The 21,250-nt window shown below is 30.1% G+C and overlaps 1 long non-coding RNA gene across 4 annotated transcripts; it reads left to right on the plus strand.

Moving 5' to 3' along the window:
• Window positions 1-501: 501 nt before the first annotated feature.
• LOC129912721 (uncharacterized) lies at window positions 502-13,003 on the plus strand. Of its 4 annotated transcripts, none has more exons than XR_008771892.1 (3): window positions 502-682; window positions 743-969; window positions 12,155-13,003. It is a non-coding gene; the product is annotated as an uncharacterized LOC129912721 (long non-coding RNA). The 4 variants fall into 4 exon arrangements; XR_008771890.1 differs by lacking the exon at window positions 12,155-13,003 and adding an exon at window positions 1,922-3,465; XR_008771891.1 differs by lacking the exon at window positions 12,155-13,003 and adding an exon at window positions 1,032-1,282.
• The last annotated feature ends 8,247 nt before the right edge of the window (window positions 13,004-21,250 follow it).

The following is a 21,250-nucleotide window of genomic DNA, read 5'->3' on the forward strand; positions in this document are numbered from 1 at the left end:
AGAGGCACGGGTTAATGACCTCCAAAAAATTTTTTTTTGCTAAATTCCCCGTATTTAGGCCCTAAACTTTCGATCTGGGGGGTGTCACCCCAGAAAACATCACTTTGGGAAATAACGGACACCCTAATGTATAGGTACCTACTTGAACAAGATCTAGTTATTCTCCACCCGAGTACTTTTTTTGAGTGTTACACAGTGTATAATAAATTCTAAACGGTGTACTTTTTAAAAACAGCAAACAGAAACAAAAATAAACTAAATCCAAGATTTGGCAAATATGTCCGAAATTATTTTATTTTCCTTCCTTACAACACAAAAATTATTGAAAAATTGATGAAAGCGTTGGTGGGTTATTTCGTTCAATAGCTTTAAATCGATGGTTTTATCGATTTAAAAACATGTTAGTCACCAAAAAACAAGTTGCAAAAAAAAAAAAAAAAAATTGCTCTCTGGCACACTCAGTCACAAAAAAAGCAATAAATACATCTCATTTTCAAATTATAGTATATACATTTACTTTTGTGACACATTGTTCCTTTATTAAAAAATATTTTAATTTATTTAAAACTTCAAATATGGTTCGAAATCGTTTGAAATCGCCTTCATCGGTCAATTTGGATAAAAATCAAAATTTCAATTGTTTCGTGCGCGTAATTGGCTAACTAATCGAATAGCCTTAAACGTTGTTATAGATTTTCATATTTTTCGTGTTGACTTATCAATCGTTTTTTTTTTTTTATAGTTTCTTTAAGCTGTATTGTGAGCTTTCTTCAACACAAAAGAGTTATGTGACTGCCTCTACAACTGCATGAAATTAAACAACCCAGTAATTTTGATCTCATAAAATGGCTTCCAAAAGACAGAAGTTTGAATTCCAAGATCCAACTATACCGAATATGAGTGCTAAGTCCAAGATCTGAAGGAATGGAAGTGCCCTTATTAAGATGCGTCCGTTAGATAATTAACAAAGTAAGTAAACATACGTTGGTCTCAAATTATCATATTTAATTAGTTGGGGGTTTGTTTTAAAGGTACATTTATATTAGTTAAAAATACAACACCCTTAATATAAACGTACCGAAAAATATTTTTTCTGATGTCTGCAAATTTTTGAAAAAATTCATATGTGAAAAAATATGTCTTCATTTTTATCCTGCGAACCTTTTTGTGCCATAGAATTCCATATAGCGTCTAAAACAAATATTTCGATTGCTGAAACGAATAATCAAGAATATAAAAATTCCATTGACGGCAGTAGGTATGTTTTTTTTTTATAAAAATCTCCAATCCCAAAAAAAAAGTATAAATTTATATAAATGATGATGTCTGAATTTTTATTTCTTAAATTCGAAAAATGGACTCTTTTGATTCTCTTTTCTCATACATAAAGAAATTTTCATGCCAAATTTTTCATGAGGTCAGTTAATATTAAAGCAAGTAGGTATTGCAAGTATACAAAATTTATCATTTAAATTCTAATATTTAAGAATTATCATTTCAAAATGAACTAGCTACTAAATTCTTGCACTTTAATGCATGCAAAAATGATCCTAGATACATTTTCAGCTTATATTAAAAGTAAAATTAGCTGACAACATACAGAGCAATAAAGTTTAATTTCATGAAACTTTTCCCTTTACAAACACACACATACACACACTCTTTCACACTAACAAAAAACTTTTCCCGACTATTCCCAAATTGCAAAACTAGAAACTGTATGTGATTCTTTAAAAAGAGAAAATAGAGAATTACACCGAAAAAAAAAGAACAAAAATAACCAAAAAAAAAAAAAAAAAAAATGAACAAAAATCCACAACAACTTCACTGATGGGCAATGGAAAAACCATTTCCACAAAATATCAAAACTCCAAAAGTTCCAACAGTACTCATATCTCAAAACCCTCATTCTCCTCTTCAGCCTCTCCAAACCGCACAACCACCACACCAGTTAGCTAGCCAGCTAGTCAGCCCAGGGCCCAACCAGGCCAAACAAAACCCTAGCCAAGCCAACCAAACCACCCACCCACCCCAAATCTACATGATGATCAAATGTGAGCACATTAAAAACTTTTCACTTTGCATCAACAAAAATCCCCCACAATCATCACCAGTGTGCCTCGTCCACAAGCACGCACCAAGTACAGGCACAGGCATCACATAGATAGATGTATCTCAATATGTGCGCTTTGGCCTACCTAACCCCGGAGCATACTCCAGACCAAAAGATACAAACACACTATACGACGGATAGTTCGGATCGGAGTCTGTTCTGTTCATAGAGCAGACCCAGAGATACAAACAAAACAATTCAAACAGATATTATTCACCTAGCCAAGCATAGAGGAGGCATGCCTCTGGTTATTATTACCTTCTATACCTTGCTTCGTATTATACATCAGCGACTCTCTGCAGAATGTGTATCGATACAGTGCATCTGTGCATAGTTGCATCCAACAAAACAGCAAAAAAAAAAAAAAACAACTATCGCACGGATATGTGTAGTTGTATGTGCGCTACCCCAACCTCCAGGTCCATCAACCGATCGAACTTGGACAAACTTCACACTGAGCTGAACTGAACTGAGTTGAGGCTTGCCCATGGGAAAAGCTGATGATATACCTAGATACCTTGCCTTACTCTACCCTACCCGAAACCATACCATTATTATCTACCTTGTTGGTCAGATAGTTTTGTGGAGAGAATATGTTTTGCTGTAGCATTAAAAATAAAGTACAAAAAAAAAAAAAAGACTAAGAGAAAAACAAAAATGAAAAATAGTTTTGACGACTGTTTATTTGTTTAGGCTTAGATGTTTTTGTTAGATGTTTTTGCCGGGTGGTAATTTCAGGTAATTTACTTATCTTTTCAACTTTAAATGTGTTTAAAAAAAAAGTTCAGTCAGGTTGTTTGGGATGAATATGAATAATGATGGACACAAAATGTTTTTGTAACTACTTAAATTTTTGTATCCTAGCAGCAATCAGGTGGGAAGGTAATATTTTATTAAAATATGTGAAAATGGATAAAAGGTGAAATATGTTATATGGTATAATGTTTTTTTTTTTAAAGCTTTGAAAATGAGACAAAATTTCTGGCTTTTCCAAATTGGATGATTTCATTTTTATGAAAAAAAAAAAATCATGGATGACTTAGGTGTTTGGGCCTCAATCAATTAATTTTTTTGGACCAAAAATAACGGTATTTGTCATAATTAGGATTTTGGAAAAACTTAACTTTTTCAAAAACGGCTCCAACGATTTTGTTAAAAAAAATTCATACAGTCTAGGGAACATTTTTTTTCGAAAATCATTTTACTAACGGTAGGTACCTGCCATGGAACGATGGAACCGTTTTTTTTTTTTTAAATCAAGTTTTCTTCAAAACTACTTATTCGATTTCAGCGACATTTTTATTTACAAAAGCACTTATATAATTTAAATATACATATATCCTAAGCCAAAAATAAAAAATAATAATAAGCTATAATTTGAAAAATGTATATGGGATGTATACACCTCCTGACGTGATACGGCAAAATAGAGTTCGGATTCGGTTTTAGCAACCCAAAAACTATATGAAAACCTAGACGCAACCCCAGATAAGAAATTTTGTTTTTTTTGGGTTTGAAATTTTTTTGAGGATATCTCAGAAACCTGACGTGATAGGGCAAAATTGACTTCGAATCTGGATTCAGCGATCCAAAAACTATATGATTAACATATTCGCACATCCAGATCAGAGAAAAAATTTTTTGTTTTCGTGAAATTTTATGAGGTTATCTCGAAAACCTGACGTGATGGGGCAAAACGGACTCCGGATTCGGTTTTAGCGACCCAAAAACTATATGAAAAACTTAGTCACAACCCCAGGTCAGAACTTTTATTTTTTTTGTGTGGCTGTGTTATCAAAAGAAAATTCGAAAAAAGAGTCAAGCCTCTTGAGGCTTCATGTAATATCTAACTTTGACAGTTCCTTTACCAAGTTTTCACTTTTAGACGTTTACATTTTTGCATAAGAGGCACTAATATTTTATCGCCGCATGGCAAAGCGTTTTTCTTATGAAGTTCAGGGAAAACTAACAAAAACGTCTTTTTTGTTCCTTATCTAAAATAACCTAAAAAGTGATAAAAAGGGAAATTTACAAAATTAAATTTTTTTTATTTCTTTCTAGCGCTATTTGTTTTTGTTTATTAAAGCAAAAAATAAGCTTTCTGCATCATTATTTTTGATTTTAAGGTAAGAAAAACTGTCAAAAATGAGTTTGAAAATTTTGTAAAAAAGTGTTAAGGTATAACTACAACGGCCACTTTTTGCAAAAAGTCAAAAAGTGAACATTTTCAAACTCATTTTGTGACAGTTTTTCCCATCACAAAATTGAAAATATTGATGCAGAAAGCTTATTTTTTGGTTTAAAAAACAATTTTTGTAGTTTTTTCCAAAAAAAAATAGCGCTAGAAAGAAATAAAAATTTTTTACTTTTGTAAATTTCCCACTTTTTCTATTTTTTTAGGCCATTGTGGTTATACCTTTAACAAATTGTTTTTATACAAAAAAAAAAAATATGGTTTCCGCATTTTTTGTTTTAATTTTCTAGCCCGAAAAACCATACAAAAATGCTTTTGAAAATTTTCACTTTTCTACTTTTTCACTTTTTGAGCCAATGTAGTTAAAAGCCACTTTATGCAAAAAGTCAATAAGTCAACATTTTCAAACTCATTTTGGGATAGTTTTTTCGACCAAAAAATTAAAAATAATGATGCAAAAAGCTTATTTTTTGGTTTGAAAAACAATTTTTGTAATTTTTTTCCAAAAACAAATGGAGCTTGAAAGAAATATATTTTTTTTACTTTTGTAAATTTCCAACTTTTTCACTTTTTAGGTCATTGTAGTTAAGCCTTAAGGCTTTAAAAGCATAACTACAACGGCAACTTTTTGCAAAAAGTCAAAAAGTGATAGATTTCAAACTCATTTTATGACAGTTTTTACGACGACAAAATAAAAAATAATGATGCAAAAAGCTTATTTTTTGGTTTCAAAAAAAATTTTTGGTAGTTTTTTCCAAAAATGTTTACAAAAACAAATATTGCTAGAAAGAAATAAAAAAAAATTTAATTTTGTAAATTTCCCACTTTTTCACTTTTTAGGTCATTGTAGTTATGGCTTTAACATAAAAAAAAACGTTGTTGTCCGACGCAGTTGGTGTGGTAAAGCCTTAAGAATTGATTTGTTTGATTAAAAAATGTCGATTCTCACCACATAGTACCACGGATTATATTTTTAGTACTGTATACTGTAAAGATCAACACCTGAACGCACCTTTAATAAATGTGAACCTATCTTTAATCATTAATAAGTATCTGAACGCATTCATTAAAATTTTCCTGGAGAAATTTACACGGATTTACACACACACTTGGAAGATTTGACATTTCTCAAACGTCAAGCTGAAAGATTTCTTCGTGTTGTTAATTTAGAACATTAACTTCAAATAAAGAGTAAATTCTAATTGAATATCTTTTTTTTATTGCGGAAAAATATAAAATAAATTAAAAAAAAAAAAAAAAACATTTTGCGATCATAATATATTTTTTCCTGGCATAGTTATTGTGAAAAAGTCAAATTACTGTGACTTTTCTTCCCGTGATTGTCTTCAGGATATTTTTTCTCTGTAAAACGACAGCATACGGTCAAAATAATTAACCTTCTACTTCATCTTCACTCAGATCTTAATAATATCTGCAATTTCCTATTGATTTTGATTTAATTGAATTTATATTACCGAAGAAAATAAACAAAATTATTGATCAAAGGAATCTCTGGTTTTATTTTGCAGAAGTTGTTTTGATTTCAGATTGACGTACGTGTAAAAATTGTTGTCAAAGGACACACACACAATCGCAAAAAGAACTCGGTCTGTTTTCATGTACCTTTTTAACACCAAAAATTCGATTTTTTTGAGGCGATTCTAAAAATTGAAAGGAATTCGACATTAAACTTCTATAAGCTAAATGAAAAAAAAAAATTAAGTGTGAATGACAAATTTGAGTGAAGTTGGTGGAGGTTGAATGATTGACGGATGGAATTTGAACGAATGGAACATGAAACAGGTTGAATTGAATTGAAATGCAAGGTGCAAACACAATGCCCTTAAGGCGATTACACTTTGCATTTTCTTTTTCGATACTTTTTTACGTAGTTGAGCGTAGTTAAAACGTAGTTCAACAATATCTAAATCAGGTTTAAAATATATCAAAAAGTAGGTATATTATATATTCCTGTATAAAAAGTGTATAGTTAATCGCAAGAAAACAACAACAAATACTATAAAAATAAAGAAACTATTTTGGTATAATTGTGTTCAAAATTGTTGCAAATAAAAAAAAAAAAATAAAGAAATTGGCACTCGAATTTCGAGGGCTGGGTCGGGTCGGCTAGTTTTAATAAAAAGACTTACAAAAAACAAAATTTCATTATTATTATTATATTATTTTTAACATAATAAATCTTCCAATACATGCAAAAAAAAAAGTATCAAATTCGAGAAGTCGGTTTTAGGTGGCGCACTTGAGAAAATTTGACTCATGATAAAATTTTTATAAAACGTTGTTAGTAAAATAAGGAGACAAATCGCCAGTCAACTGCTTATGTTTCTTTAAGCATTCATATAGCTGGGGGCAGTTTTTTTTTCGGATCCAACGTTCCTTTATCGGTGTACTTTGTTGAAAAAAAGGTCTTCTGCATTGCAAGTAGAAAGATATTTTTTTTTTACCAAAATTTGATCAAGCTAAAAAATTCATAGGTACAAGACAATCCACCATCATTTCCAATCAGTTAACAACAAAAGGATCAAGGACCCTTTTTATTCCAGTTTGTGTTCCACATTATTCCTATATAACTAGTTGAAATAAGTATTTTACTTAATTCTCATTTTATAACTTTCTCGCGATTTTCTATTCGAAAAAAAAAAAGATTAAAAATAAACTAAAAGAAAACCTATAAACTGTTGAGAGTGCAGAAATCATCTACGGGACAGAACGGTACGGATGCTGGGATATAATGTTGATGTTGAGGCAGAAGGCAGAGCTCTATGTTTAAGCCACTGCGCAAATAGTGTGTCGTGTGTATAGGTGCTTGTCTCTCCTGCCTAAGAAGCGGCTTATATATGCTTAGCAAGCATCTTTATGCATTTGTCCGTTTCTGGCCATCTATCTACTATAGAGCTTGACTGTGGCTGGCTGTAGGCTAGTCAACTGCCTTGCTAGCTCATGTAAAGCGTCAATAGACAAATCGAGCATTCAGATTTACGCGATTTATGTACGCAAAATGCTTTGCTAGTGTATGGCTCTTTGGTGTGTCTTGTGTGGATGACTATTTGCTTTTGTTTCTCCGTATCCGTATCCACCTTTTATTTTGTTGTTGTTGTTGTTGTTTTTTTTTTTTGTTCGACTATTCCTTTACTCTTGTGGATAAGTTGGTTTAGTTTGCGCATTTCCATCTATTTTTATGTAGAAAAAAAAAGATTTTTTTTTATTTTGATATAATTGCCTCTTTGCGCCGCTCGCTATGCTGAACGTACTTATTCGTATTCATCAGCATCAAAAAGAAAAGATACTTACATGGCGACCTCTATAGCGCCTTGTTTTCATTTGTATCTTTGTATCTATCTATAAAATAGATACACATAGTTTCAATAATATTATAATAATGTGCTTCTTTTTCTTCTTCTTCTTCTTCTGCACTTTTTTTTTTGATGTTGTTGTTTTTTTTTTCTGCTTCGTTGTCCGTCGTTTGGGTGCTTCTTGGATCAGGTTGGTTAATGCTTTTTTTTTTTGTCTTGTGTGCTTTCTTTTTTTTTTGTATTATATTCTGTGCTTATAGGATGCTTGTTTGTATCTCTATGCCTTTGATTGAATTATATTTTTAGCGCAATTTATGTTTGTACATAAAGTCATATCGGTATGTAGGCATTGTACATCTATACAAACAAATTTGTACCTACTTAAGCAATAAAAACAAATAGATACAAAAAAAAAAAAAAAAAACATGCAAAGTTCATAATGTTGAAATAATAAGTAAGAAGGTAAATAAACTGATGATTTTGTTTAAGATTAAAATGAATCAAACGTGAAAATCATAACGTACATACACTGAGGGAAAAGCCACCATAAAACAACTTAAAATCAATGAAAACCACATTGATTTAACTATTATTCGGAATGATTTTGCGTTGATGATGAACATTTTAAAATCAACGTGGAAAAATGGTTAATTTTTGATAGTTTCGTATCTTAAAGTCACATAAATCAAAGTAGTTCATCTTTGAAACAACGACGTTTCAACTTCAATTTATATTTTCCCTCAGTGTAAAGTTAAGTTAACCAAAAAAATGGTTTAGTTGAGAATAAAATATTCTGCTGATATAAGCTTTGGATTAAATTGGCATAAGTTCAAAAATAGAAAAAAATAATTTTTCTTTCGTATTGCGAAGCTTATTTTTATGGGTTTTTTTTTTTTTTTGTTGCTTACCTATAAAAAATATCTGTCTTTACATTTTGCATAAAATCAAAAACTTAGTAAAAACAAAAACGCTAAATTAGACAAGTAGTGCCAATCCGATTTTCAGAGGCCAAAAGTTGAAAAAATTATAAGCAGCATAAGGGTGGTGGGAAAATTTAGGATAAATAGTATATTAAAGGGGAAAAATAAATAGCCCACAAACAAATTGGGGGAAAGGATGTGGGTGGGCGAAAAAGTGGGGTGGGTGTGAAAAATCGTGTTTTTTTTTTACAATTTCTGTCAAAAGTAGACCTCCTATCGAAAAAAGTTAAATGCAAAAAGTTGAGATAGTAAAAGTGTCTACAACTTTTACTGAAACCATTTTTGTATATAACCTCAAAAATGCAAAAATACAATTTTTTGATTTTCAATTTAAAAGTTAAAATTTTTGATTTTTGAAAAGTTTGGAATGCAGTTATTTAGATTAAAATCTTTTATTTAAGATTGTGTTAAAAATATTGAGAAAAATCTAACAAAACAAAAAAACGATTTTTAAGATCGATTTTCCGCAAATGGAAGTAATATTGGCGAGAAATAATTTTCCATAGAAACCAAATTATACTTTTGTAATGTCCTTTGACCTTCTTAATTTGAATCTAGTATTAGAATAGCTCTAAAGTGCAAAGTTTTTGAGATATTGAGTTTTGAACGTCCAAAACACTATTTTTGTGATGTATTGGCATGGTAATATCTCAAAAACGTTAGGTGACAGAATTTTTCTGCGCACAAAAAACCATTAGAAAAATATATTTTGATTTCTATAAAAGAAACTTTTTTACTAGTGAAATCGAACAGGGCAGAAAAAATTCAATTTCGCTAGTCAAAAAGTTTTGGCACTGGTCTAAATCGTTAAGGCATTTTTAAAAAACCTGTGCAATACCCCGAAATAGTTAGGAAAATGATATTAAAAAAGCCCATCCATAGTGTTTTAGCAAATTTAATAAGTGTGCCAACTGCAATAAGTACAGACAAAATACATAACATAATGACAGAGTTAAAAGAAGAATTCACTTCTATAGTAGTTTAATACTTGAATAAAAATTTCATTTTTTTCTAATACTCCTTAGCTGTTAATTCTGCAATCTAGTCTTAAATTGAATTATTTGCATTTTGCATGTTATTATTTTTAAAAGTAGAGAACATATTTTTTTTTATAAAGTAGGTAGAAAAACGTGTACGTTCACTGTGGCGTATGAGTAACATTTTTTTTTTTTTTACAAATTTTAGACTTTCATAAGTAGTTTATTTACATGATTTAATTTCTTTTGTGAAAAATGGGCTTTAGAAGACCTTTATTTAAAAAGTTCAGGGAAAGTGTACTTCATTTTTATGGTATCAAATTATTTTCAATGTATTCAATCACAGGTAATATTGAACATAGAATCAAAAAATCAATTTCACTCGATTTTGAATTTCAACTTAACTTCACTAGATGTTTGTTACATTTGTTAAAACTTTTTTGTCCAATCAAGTTGTGTGTGTACTTTTCAAAATCTTTACTAATATTAATATCACCTTAAAAAATGTAATCCAATTAATGTTAAGTCCATATGTAGGTATACAAATGTGTACAGATCATAATTATTTATTTTTAAACAAATAAATCAAATAGAATTAATTGCATTCAAGTATGCACCGTATTCTATAAAAAGTTATAGTGTAATTGAGTTATTAAGAATTCAATTCCAATCCTTTGAATAACCTTACAAAATCTATTGAAATGTCCATAACGTCTAAAAATTATCATTAAAACAAAATTATCTCTCAGCAATGACAATAACAACTCTATTCTAGATACTCATATAAGAAAACCTTTAAAATCAACAACACATTAAAAAAAAAAGCAAAAACACAATTTTTCTATTTACTATTTCAATTGCGCAAGCAAAACGAACTTTACTACCTTCAAAAAAGATAATAAAAATATCTACAATATCATAGCCCTTAAAAGCGACAAAACGTAGGTATACAGAATCTCCAATCTCCATACTTATAACTTAAATTTAATTTGCTTGGAAAAAAATCTTCTTTTATATATCTCATAACAAATAATATAAACAAATGAAAATAAAAACTGGAAAAAAAAATCAGAAATTAACTCTCCTTCAAAAATATTTTAACAAAAACATACAATTATCATCACAACCTACTCTATAACAAAAATTGAATAAAAAAAAAAACACTAAACAAAAAACAACAAAAAAAAAAACATACACCGCAGTCCGTCCATTTAAAGAAATCATATAAACATTACATTCCAACGCTGCCACAGCCGCCACCACTCGCTTCGCTTGCTCGCGCAACTTATACCTAGCTCCTCGCCGCCACCGACCGCTCACCGTTCACCGGCTGCTGTGCTGCCGCCGTCACTTCAATTTAATTCCAATATATTGAGTATTTTTTCTAAAAACGGAACAGCATCACACAAACGTATCTACCTACTTAAAACTATACACACAACAAGTTTTTTTCTACAATTATCCCTCGCTATTACGTATGAATTTATAAATATAGCTCATCCGTGCTGAAAACATAATAAACCAGCAAATCATTTCGTTCACGTTTGTTCATACCTATCTTGGCGTCGTTGTTGTTTTTTGTTGTTGTTGTTGCCGTTGTCGTCGCCGACGTAGTTGTCTCACGCGTACGCAAAAATTTTTTTTAGCTAGATACAACGACGAGTATAGATACTTTTCTGTCCCATCCCTTCCCATAACTTTGTTGTACTCACTATCACCCTCCCACACACTCTCAACCGCCACCACCATCGTTGTAACCTCCGTCATCATTGTGTTAGCCACTGACAACTAACAATTGTGGCAAAAACAACCATGCAGTTGGCCAAAACCCACCAAGTCAGTCAAAATCAATCGTTTTAGGTAAATATCTAAGCGTCCAAAAAAACAAAAAAAAACTGCCGCAAAAGTATCTATCTGCGAACAGAAATCAAAATGCAAGAAAAACAAAAAAAATCCACCATCATATCAGTCTAATAAGCCAACCAACCCTCCCACGTTCTCCTGCTTTGCTATATAAGTCCTCACTCCGACCGATCGCAACACTCTTCAAACATCAAATTCTCGAAAAGCCCCATATGCACACACAATCAGACCCGGCTAAGTGACTTTGCATTAAAACTGCGAATACGGCCGACCGATTGAACGCTCGGTTACTTGGCTAAATAAACTTTTTAAATATACAATAATTGCAGCGCGTCTTAACTCTGCACCCCACCGTCATTATATCTCAGCAATAAACCCCCCTCTTCTTTCCCCCTCGTTTCACCTCATCTTACCAATTAAAAAATAAAAAAAAAACCGACCTCTTTGTCTTTAATAAATTATCATGTCATTACATTTGTATTAGTTCGACTTTTCGGATCAGAGTGTGACACTCAAACTAGCCGAGTGTACAACCGCATAATTCCATACATGAAAATCACAACACACAATCACTGAAAAAAAAAAACAGAAACAAAGATACAAAGATACACAATATCGGCAGCGGGACAAGCTCTGTGCCGGGAGCGTGTCTTTTGCTAGAGCTACCAACAAAATTGTTTTTTTTTTTCTTGTTTCTTTTCTAAAACGATAAGAAAAACAAAAGCAAAACAAAACGAAACGAAATCATCAAAAAAATCAAATAAAGCAGATGAAGATGAAAAAACGTGTAAAACAGAAAGAATGAGAGAGAAGAAGGAGAGGAGAAAATAAAGAAAAAAAAAAATAGTAAATAAATTATAAGAGAACAACATTATCGAATTGAAAACCAAAGCAAAGCAGACAAAATTATATCAAAATAAAGAGAAAATATCAACACAAAAAGGAAAACAAAAAAACAATATTCACACACAACAGACAGAGTTCATACATATATAATACAATTAAATGTACACGCTCTGAGGCTAAGCTGTGAGATGCCAAACGAAGCGATGATAGTGCGCGTAAATGAAATAAATACGTGTATCTATCGGATACCTACAATTGAAACGAAAATCCAATAAAACAACAACAACTACTACTTTACTGGTTATATATCTTTGCATTCGAATCTGAAATTGGAGGATGTGAGGGTGGAGATGAAGATGAAAATGAATATAGTTAATAGTTGATATGAAAAATACAGTGTTGCCAATAGCATTGAAAAGTATGAAAAAAATAAAGTTATTTAATTTTACATTATTTTTTGGATTGCTTATATGCTTGTCCAGATGCAGTTGTTATGATTAGATAATTAAAAATATAATAACTTTCTTAAGAAGTAAATTATTGTTTTTGCCATTGATAGACACCAATATCTTTTTTACAAAATCATTTTGAGTAAAACGAAAAAAAAAAAAAGTTACGCATACACCACAGTGACCCGATGGAATTTTTATTTCCTCCACAACTTCTTTATTTTTTTAATTTTTTTAGTTCAAATCAAAACAGTCTAATAACTAAGAAAAGTCAAAACACTTCAATTTATTGATTTATTGTACGAAAGGATTAAGATAATAAATTAAAAAAATAATAATCGTAATCAACATAAAATATTTATTTTGATATAATTCAAAAAACAAACAAAAATATACATACTTTTAACTAAATAAATCATTTTTGGATTAAAAAAAAATAAAATAAAAAATAGCACGTATACGTCACAGTGATCCGTTTTATTGTTTAATTTACTTAAATAGTAAGTTTTGGAGGCCTTTAGATTAATTCAAAATAAACATTGTGGTTACTTATATGAGGAAGGATAAGGATAGCATGAATCAATAGACTGTAAAAGTCTAATTTTTAATAATACTATATACATATACATGCATATTATGCATGTTCGTAATGGGATGGTTAACAATCTGTGAAAAGTACTAAAGTTCACTTTTTCCGCTAGCCCCGTATAAGGGGTTAAAGGTTACAAATTTTCATTTTGTGTTCATTTTTGTACCTTCAGAATTACATAATTCCTCAATTTCAAGGTATTAAAACTGAGTTTTTAAAATTCATGAAAGTCCCAGATTTTTAACTCAAACCAATCAATATCAATCGTTGGGAAGGTCTAAATGTCTACTTTGTGGAACAGCCGGTTAAAAAAAAATCGGGTAAAAAATGAAAAATCAAGAATTTTACATGAACTGAAGGTTAACAAAAACGTTGCATAATAAGTTTCGATTGACTTTCAGAAAGTTATTGTATCGAATCGTTACTATGAAATTATAAGCATTACCAAACAGATTTTACTTTAATGCAATTAAAATTTTAATTAATTCACCCAGTGGTTTGTAAACACTGTTTTTGTCTAGTTTGAAAAAATAGTCTACAAGTAAAAGTTTGTTTTAAAAATTTTATTTAAAAAAATGCATTTAATTACCTAATTATTTTTGTTATATTTTTCATTTTTACTTACGCTATAGGTACTATAGGGCAAATTAAGGATTCGTTAAAAATCCGAACTACAGATAACAAATTTACATGACATTACGATAATGGAGAATGCCAAAAAAGTCGGGTCCGGCAATTCTGTCTGTCTGTCTGTCTGTACCTCGAGCTACAGCGATTTTCTTCAGACTTTGTAGTTAACAGTTTTGGGTGATTCCCTACAGGACAAATTGAAATTTTGTTTTTAGTACCAAAACTAACTGTACTTGTCATGTAACGGAAATAGAAATTTTTTTCAAAAAGGGCTCTACCGACTTTGATTAAAATTTTTGTGTGTATAGTGTAACAAATAAGAGCTTCCTTTGGAAATAAAAAAAATTTTTTGATTTGATTTATGAATTTATCGTAACGATGAAGCAGATTCTGACCAAAATTATTATCTACATTAAAAGTTTTAAAATTTTTCAAAAAAAAAAAAAAAAAAAACATTTTTGGATTTTTAAAAAAATATTTCAACATTTTTTTTTTAACGTAAATTTTTTGAAAACGGATTAATGAGTTTTATCCAAATTTTGGTTTTATGTGTTGAATAATACCTATTTTCTTAAAAATTGCCTAGGTACCAACTTTCTTTTTTCTTGAAAAATGTTAGAAAATTGGTATACATATGTATATAAAAAATTATTAAAAAAAAAAAAAAACGGCTCTAACGATTTTATTTTTTTTTTTCTAAAAATTCCTTTTTATACAAGAAATCAAATTGCATACTTGGTTTTGTGAAAAAGATCATTTAAAACGGTGTTTAATTACCTAATTACAAAAACAGATTTAATTTTTTTTTACACTATTATATGAAATCACTTAAGAATAGAAAATTTTAAAATTTCCATAATTTTGTTCAGTAAAAAATATTAAAATTACTTTTACCATAAGAGAAAGTACGTGTTACTCCAGTTGTGCATTTTATTTCTTATTGTTTTATTTTCATTTTTGAACTTGAAAAAGTTTCGTTTATTGTTCAGAAATTACAATTTTTGGTCTGATTTCGATTTACTTGTAGGTCCAATTTTTAACTTAATTTTAAAAATACCAAATAATAAAATATTCTACATAGAAGAAATTTGCTGGGCTTTTTTTTTAAATAAATATGCTCAGTCTCTCTTTAATCCATTGACTCCAAGCTAAATTTATACGAGAATTAAGTTTTGATCTCATGTTATTTTTTGATAAAAGAAATCTCAATAAGAATCTATTATAATATTTAAGCTTCTTACCTTCTTAAGTATGTCACAAACAAGACATTATTCTATTTTCTCATTTAAGGTGTTACTTGATTGTCCTCCAATCTTTAATAAGCTAATAACGTAAAGGCTAGAAAATGATTTATAAAATGAAATAAAAAAAAAAAAATGCAATAATTGTTCTATGCCAAAAGTAAAATTTCAATCCCATTAATTTTTTTGTTCTATTTTTTTTTTCAAATAGTTTTGTGCATGAATAGTAAAATAAAAATAAACACGGCAACACTATTTTCAATAACTTTATTGAATTCCACATTATTTCTTACATATTACACAAATCTTAGTAAAACAATCGCATTACAAATATTTATGGCACTTACCAAACCATATGCGTGTGCCTGTGTACTGATCGAAAATTATAAAAAAAATTATATGTATGCTTATAGCATCAAAATAAATAAAATCTCATAAAAAAAAAGAGGAGAAAAATAAAATCCAAAGAGAATATAAGCAATCGAGCAATAAAGATGAACCAATTCCATCAGCAAGAGAAAGAAAATATCCAAGAAACTATACAGAAGAAACATTAAAAAGAAAATAAGAAAACAAAAAAATAATAATAATGTATTATTCACCACACTTACTTCACATGCTTATGTTTCACCTATAAAACTAAATATTCAAACACCATGCTCTTCTCCGGACCAAGATGAGACAACGACGGCAACAGAGGGAACGGTCATTGCTACACAGCAGCATGAGAGCAGATGAAATCAACCGAACAGCGACCGTTTGTGTGCACACGTACATACCGTTTGACCAAATGTCTACTCTGCACCCCCATTCCCATCCCCCATATCGCCATCTAAACCTTCATCTTCCATGCAAAACCCCCCCCGAAAAATCATCATCATAATCATCATCCGTTTATACCAACAACAATTCGTCGCGCAAATCGTTTGTTTCAGGTGGATGTGAGGTGGTGTGTCGTTTATGTTCATATACATTGCTCCCTTCATCGGACTGTTGATGGGGTCCCTTTACCCCCTTTACCCCCATCATAACAACCAACGACAGAAAACGATCCGAGAAACATAGTCCGCAAATCGAAGCTGATTATTCGAAAATTATTCACATCGAACATAAATCATTCTCTTTTGCGCTGGCACTTCAACACACAGCATACACCGTCAACTGGCAGCGCAGCGGCACCAGGGATAGAGGGCATATCGGCATATGGGAGGCGAAACCGAGAAAGATTTAGCAGCTCGGCGGCGGTGGTGGTAGTGAATAGAAGGTATGGGGATGAGATGGCGGTAGCGCTACGCTAGGGAATATGGTGGCAACAATATACAAGGTTTCACCATTGCATCGCCTTGCGGTAGTGAGAGGATTGACCAACTAGGACTGCATCGACTTTGGTTGGCATCAGCTTTTGGTATTAGTTAGTAGAAGCAACAGCAGGAGCAGTTGTGTAGTGTCATAGCGCGCAGGAAAGGCTATACGGAGAAATTAATAAATAAAATTATTTTTGCAGAACTGCATTGTCTCAGAGTTGCCAGATTGAAATATGAGTGGTTCCTTTGATTTTATTAAAAAGTGTATTATCCATCACTATAAGGTTGAAAATACGTGATAAAAATTTACAGTAAGAAGAAGAATTGGTATAAATTTTAAATACAATGTTGCAAACTTCAAGTTAATTTTTTTTTAATTTTTACTGACTACAAAAAAAATCTTAGGTTTCAAATTTCAAGATTTTTTTGTATTTCAATATGATATCTGTCAATTTTTCTTTTATTATCATTTTTGTTATCACTTATTCCGACAGTCTTCCGAGAAAGTTGGTATATCTCGTTTATTTTGAAGATTCATTCTACTCTACGATTTAAACATATATCAATTTCAGTAAAATACAATTTTCTCAAAAACGACTCCTAAGATTTTGTCAAAAAACACAAATAGGTACTAGTTTTTGAACAAGGTGTATATTTTTATGAAAAAAAAAAAATGTTTCGAAAATCATTTCATTACAAACGGTTCTATTAAATTAATTAATTTTCCCAAATGACTTATTCGATAAGTCATTTGGAAAAGTTAATGAATTTAATAGAACAACGAAATTTTTCAAACAAAAACATTTTTATAACTGAAAAGTAAATCATAATTCAAATTTTGAAAAAATTAATTTGTGTTTTTAAAAACCATTAAAAATATTTTTTTTTTTTTGAAAAATTACATCTTTGAGAATTTTGTTCAAATTTTAGATTGATTTGTGTTGATCAATTTGAACTTTAATATGGACGACAATTTTTATATTTATAAAGTTTTATAAGCTGAATAAACTTTATTCAAGAAAAAAATCCTGTGGGAGTAGAGTCTATTTCCCTACTTTTAGGTGAGGGGGGCAATTTTCTCAAAATTTTACAACAAACTAATATTTTAGTAAACTTGTACTCGTGTATACCAATAGTCTGAACTAAAATCAACAAAATTTTAAATTAATGTTAAATAAAGATCATAAAAAACCCTAAAGAAGTCGTGAGTAGCGACGAAACGTTAAGATGAAATAAAGTTTTTTTATTTGCATCTAAAATCAATTGAAAAAAATAGCCTGCACTACCAAATATAAATCTATTCATTAAAAAATTGGTCACATAAAACATACATATAAAATTGATTAAAAGTAAATAAATTATTTATAGTGTCAAAATAGAATTTCAATGCTTTCGAGTCTATGGAAAAGTTTTGTTCCAAAGTTGTTTAAAAATCTACGACAAAATTTGTAACCTTTTTCAAGTTATTAAGATTTGAAAACTTATACAGGGTGTCCGGTAAAAAATGGATAAGCCTGAAATGAATGATAGCTACATTTATGACAGTTCTAAAACCAAAAAGAAAAACTTGGGTACTAAATTCATAAAAAAAATGTATTCTTCAAAAAATAAAAATTTTCCATTTGAAACAGAGTTCCAACCAATTAAATAAATATTAATTTTGAAAATAATCAGAAACTACATATCGACGGTTAAACTTCATAACCTCATAAGTCGAAAAATTCGAAAAAAATAATATTAATGCAAACAATTCAGAAAATTCAGAGCTATCTTTTGGTATATTCAGTTCAACAATGTTGTTTTGAACATTTTTCAGGAATGACGAAATTCAAAAGCTCGTATTGATATATCCCATACAAAAACAAGAAACACAACATATTGTTTTTTGATTTCTGAAAAACTTGCAAAAACGACTTACGAGGTTATGAAGTTTAACCGTCGATATGTATAAAGGTTTATTTAAAAAACTATTAAACTTTATTAAAATATTTTGTGCAATAAACAATTTAAAAAAAAGTTGATATATCATTTTGTAGAATTAAATCATCAACATCAATATAAAAAAAAAAAAAAAAAAAAAATACAGAGAATAGAAGTCACTTACCATTTTTCGAAAAACTGAATTAATAAAAATAAAACTCTTGGTACAGCAAAAATAAATCTTTTAAAATTTCGTGCCACAAAAATTATTTTTAATTTTTTTTTAAGTGTTTTTAGACAAAACTAATTTCATCGAATCATGTGCAATATGCTTAGACTATTTTTTTGAATGATACTGTTTGTTATTTTTGACAGAGTATGAACATTTTTTAAAAAGGCAAACAAAAAACGAGTTTTTGTTTTAAAATTGTATTTTCAATACTAATTTATTTATGGGTTTATATGGGACACGAATTATATTTAACGAAATTATGGGTCCAGGGGAAAAACGGCACATGTCCACTTTTTGTCAAAAATAAACTAATGATGAGGTCTTGTAGTATTTATTGAGCACTTTCTGATCCTTTCTTTTATAAAACAAATTTAAGCCTTGCTGAAAAAATATATACATAAATTGTGAGCTTTTAGTACCAAGTTGTGTGGAGTTGCGTTTTTCTCGAAATGAGTTGGAATGGACTTGTGCTGTATCTGCAATATTTAATGTTTAAAAAAGGTGTAAATAAACCTATAGCTTGATTTTAATCCATTTACTTCAATAGGTTAGAGAGTTAGCAGTCTTCGTACGAATAAAGATTCAATAACTATAAGGGAGCGGAAAAGTATCAGTTTTGTTGTAACCAAAGCAATTTGTTGAAAATACTACGTTGACACAAATTCTGGAAAGAAATTACTAAACCTTATGTATTTGTATGTCCTGTGCTCTGATTTTTTGAAGATGGAAACATAAAAAAACTTGTAAAATCCGTATAACACTATAGACGCGTTTAATTGATTTTTTTTTTTTGTTTCAGCTTAATATCTAACACGGTTTTCTGAGATATTATTTCACAACTTTGAAAAAATGATTAACGATATTGGCAATTTGTTTTGTTGTTATGTCGCTGAGAAAAACCATCTTCATTTGTTAGAAGCAGTTTTTAGCTGCCATAAACCACCATTTTTGCTAAGGGCAATAAATCTTTCCTAAAGCAAACCTCAAAGTAAAATGAATTAAGAAGTATAGAAAAAAAAAGAAGTAATTGAGTTTACTACCCAGCAAAAGGCATGTTTGTTTTAAAAAATATATAAAAACATCAACTACCTTTTCGCTGTTGAACAATATTGTTTTTTCCTCCCTTACATACTAGAGAAGATCTGACCAACAAAATGTATAGATAGATAGATGTTAATATGAACCTTCTCTAGATAATTAACTTTACAGTTGAAAACTTAAATCTAATTAAAACTACACCGAAGGCAGAAGATACACACCTATAGTATTGATACTTATACTTATAAATGTATACTAATCAGGGTCGTTGTTGTGTCGTTTCTATTCGTTTGCCTGCCATCACCCATCATATACAACCAACCACTACCACCACACATATTATCATCATCATCCTCGATACTTGGGTAAACAATCAATAATCAAAAGATAGATTCCAAAGTACCTATGTATCTCGAAATCAGAAGCAAAAAAAAAAAAAATAAAAGATATACCTAACCTCTCTTAGTTAAGCACACTGCCCACCCATCATCTCCGCCTCCAGAAGCTTTCCTTCTTCCCTCTGCATTAATATTGAATTATTTATCCAAAAATATTCCTCCTGCTCTAGATATTGTACCTCAAGATTGACTCTTGTTGCCACACCGCGTATAAAAACGAATTGTATGTATTTATTTTCACGGCACATTTTTTGATGAGAAAAAATAAAATAAAATTCAAAAAAAAAAAAAAAAAATACTTATTTTTGGTAGGAAAATTCGAAATCTATTTTCGTAGAGCATTTTCATTGAATGTACATTCAAACCAACAATAACAGATACAAATTAGGGAGTATCTCATCTGCTCCTTAGCGTGCAAAGATTGTGTATTTTTTTCTTTTCTTTTCTTTTCTATTTTTTTTTTTTTTGTATTTTATTTTGTATGAAAAATCTTGGAAAATAAATTAAGATTCTTGCTGTTTCTTCTTCTCTTGGTTGGTGCTGCTGTGCTTTGCTTTTGCTGTGATGTTGGCTTTTTAACAATATTCCCCTGGAACCAAGCAGCCAGTAGCACCACCAGCGCTAGCACTATAGCACACCTCTCACCGACTTCTTAGATATTTTTTTTTTTTTTCATTTTCTTACTGACTTTGTTGTGTTGTGTATATATGATGAGGAAAATGAGGGAAATCGAATAGTGAAAAGCGTACAACAACAACAACAAAAACGGCAATAACAAAAAAAGAAAGGCACACTAAAAATCGTTTCTTTTAGGAAAAATGAAATGAAATGAAAGTATCTTTGGCAGATCATCGTATTTATGGGCGAAAGAGGAAAAAAACAAACAAACACACACACACTCTGTTGTGCATGGGCTTTGCAATGAGCCAAGTGAAAAATCATAATTTATCATTTAAATATACGGAAAATTGAGATGAAAAGCTAAATTACAGTATGTGCAACAAATATTGACAAAATTTTCATTTTGGATCAGTCCTAAATATCTAGTATAAAGCTTTAAGTCTAAGTTCTAATCCACCCATACTTAAACTTTTGGACTCATAAAGACCTTTTAGTCATGGTACCTAAGTGCGGGTCGTAAGTACGTCAGAGTAAGAAGTCC

Source organism: Episyrphus balteatus, chromosome 2 (genome assembly GCF_945859705.1).
Source record: "Episyrphus balteatus chromosome 2, idEpiBalt1.1, whole genome shotgun sequence".
Classification (NCBI taxonomy): domain Eukaryota; kingdom Metazoa; phylum Arthropoda; class Insecta; order Diptera; family Syrphidae; genus Episyrphus; species Episyrphus balteatus.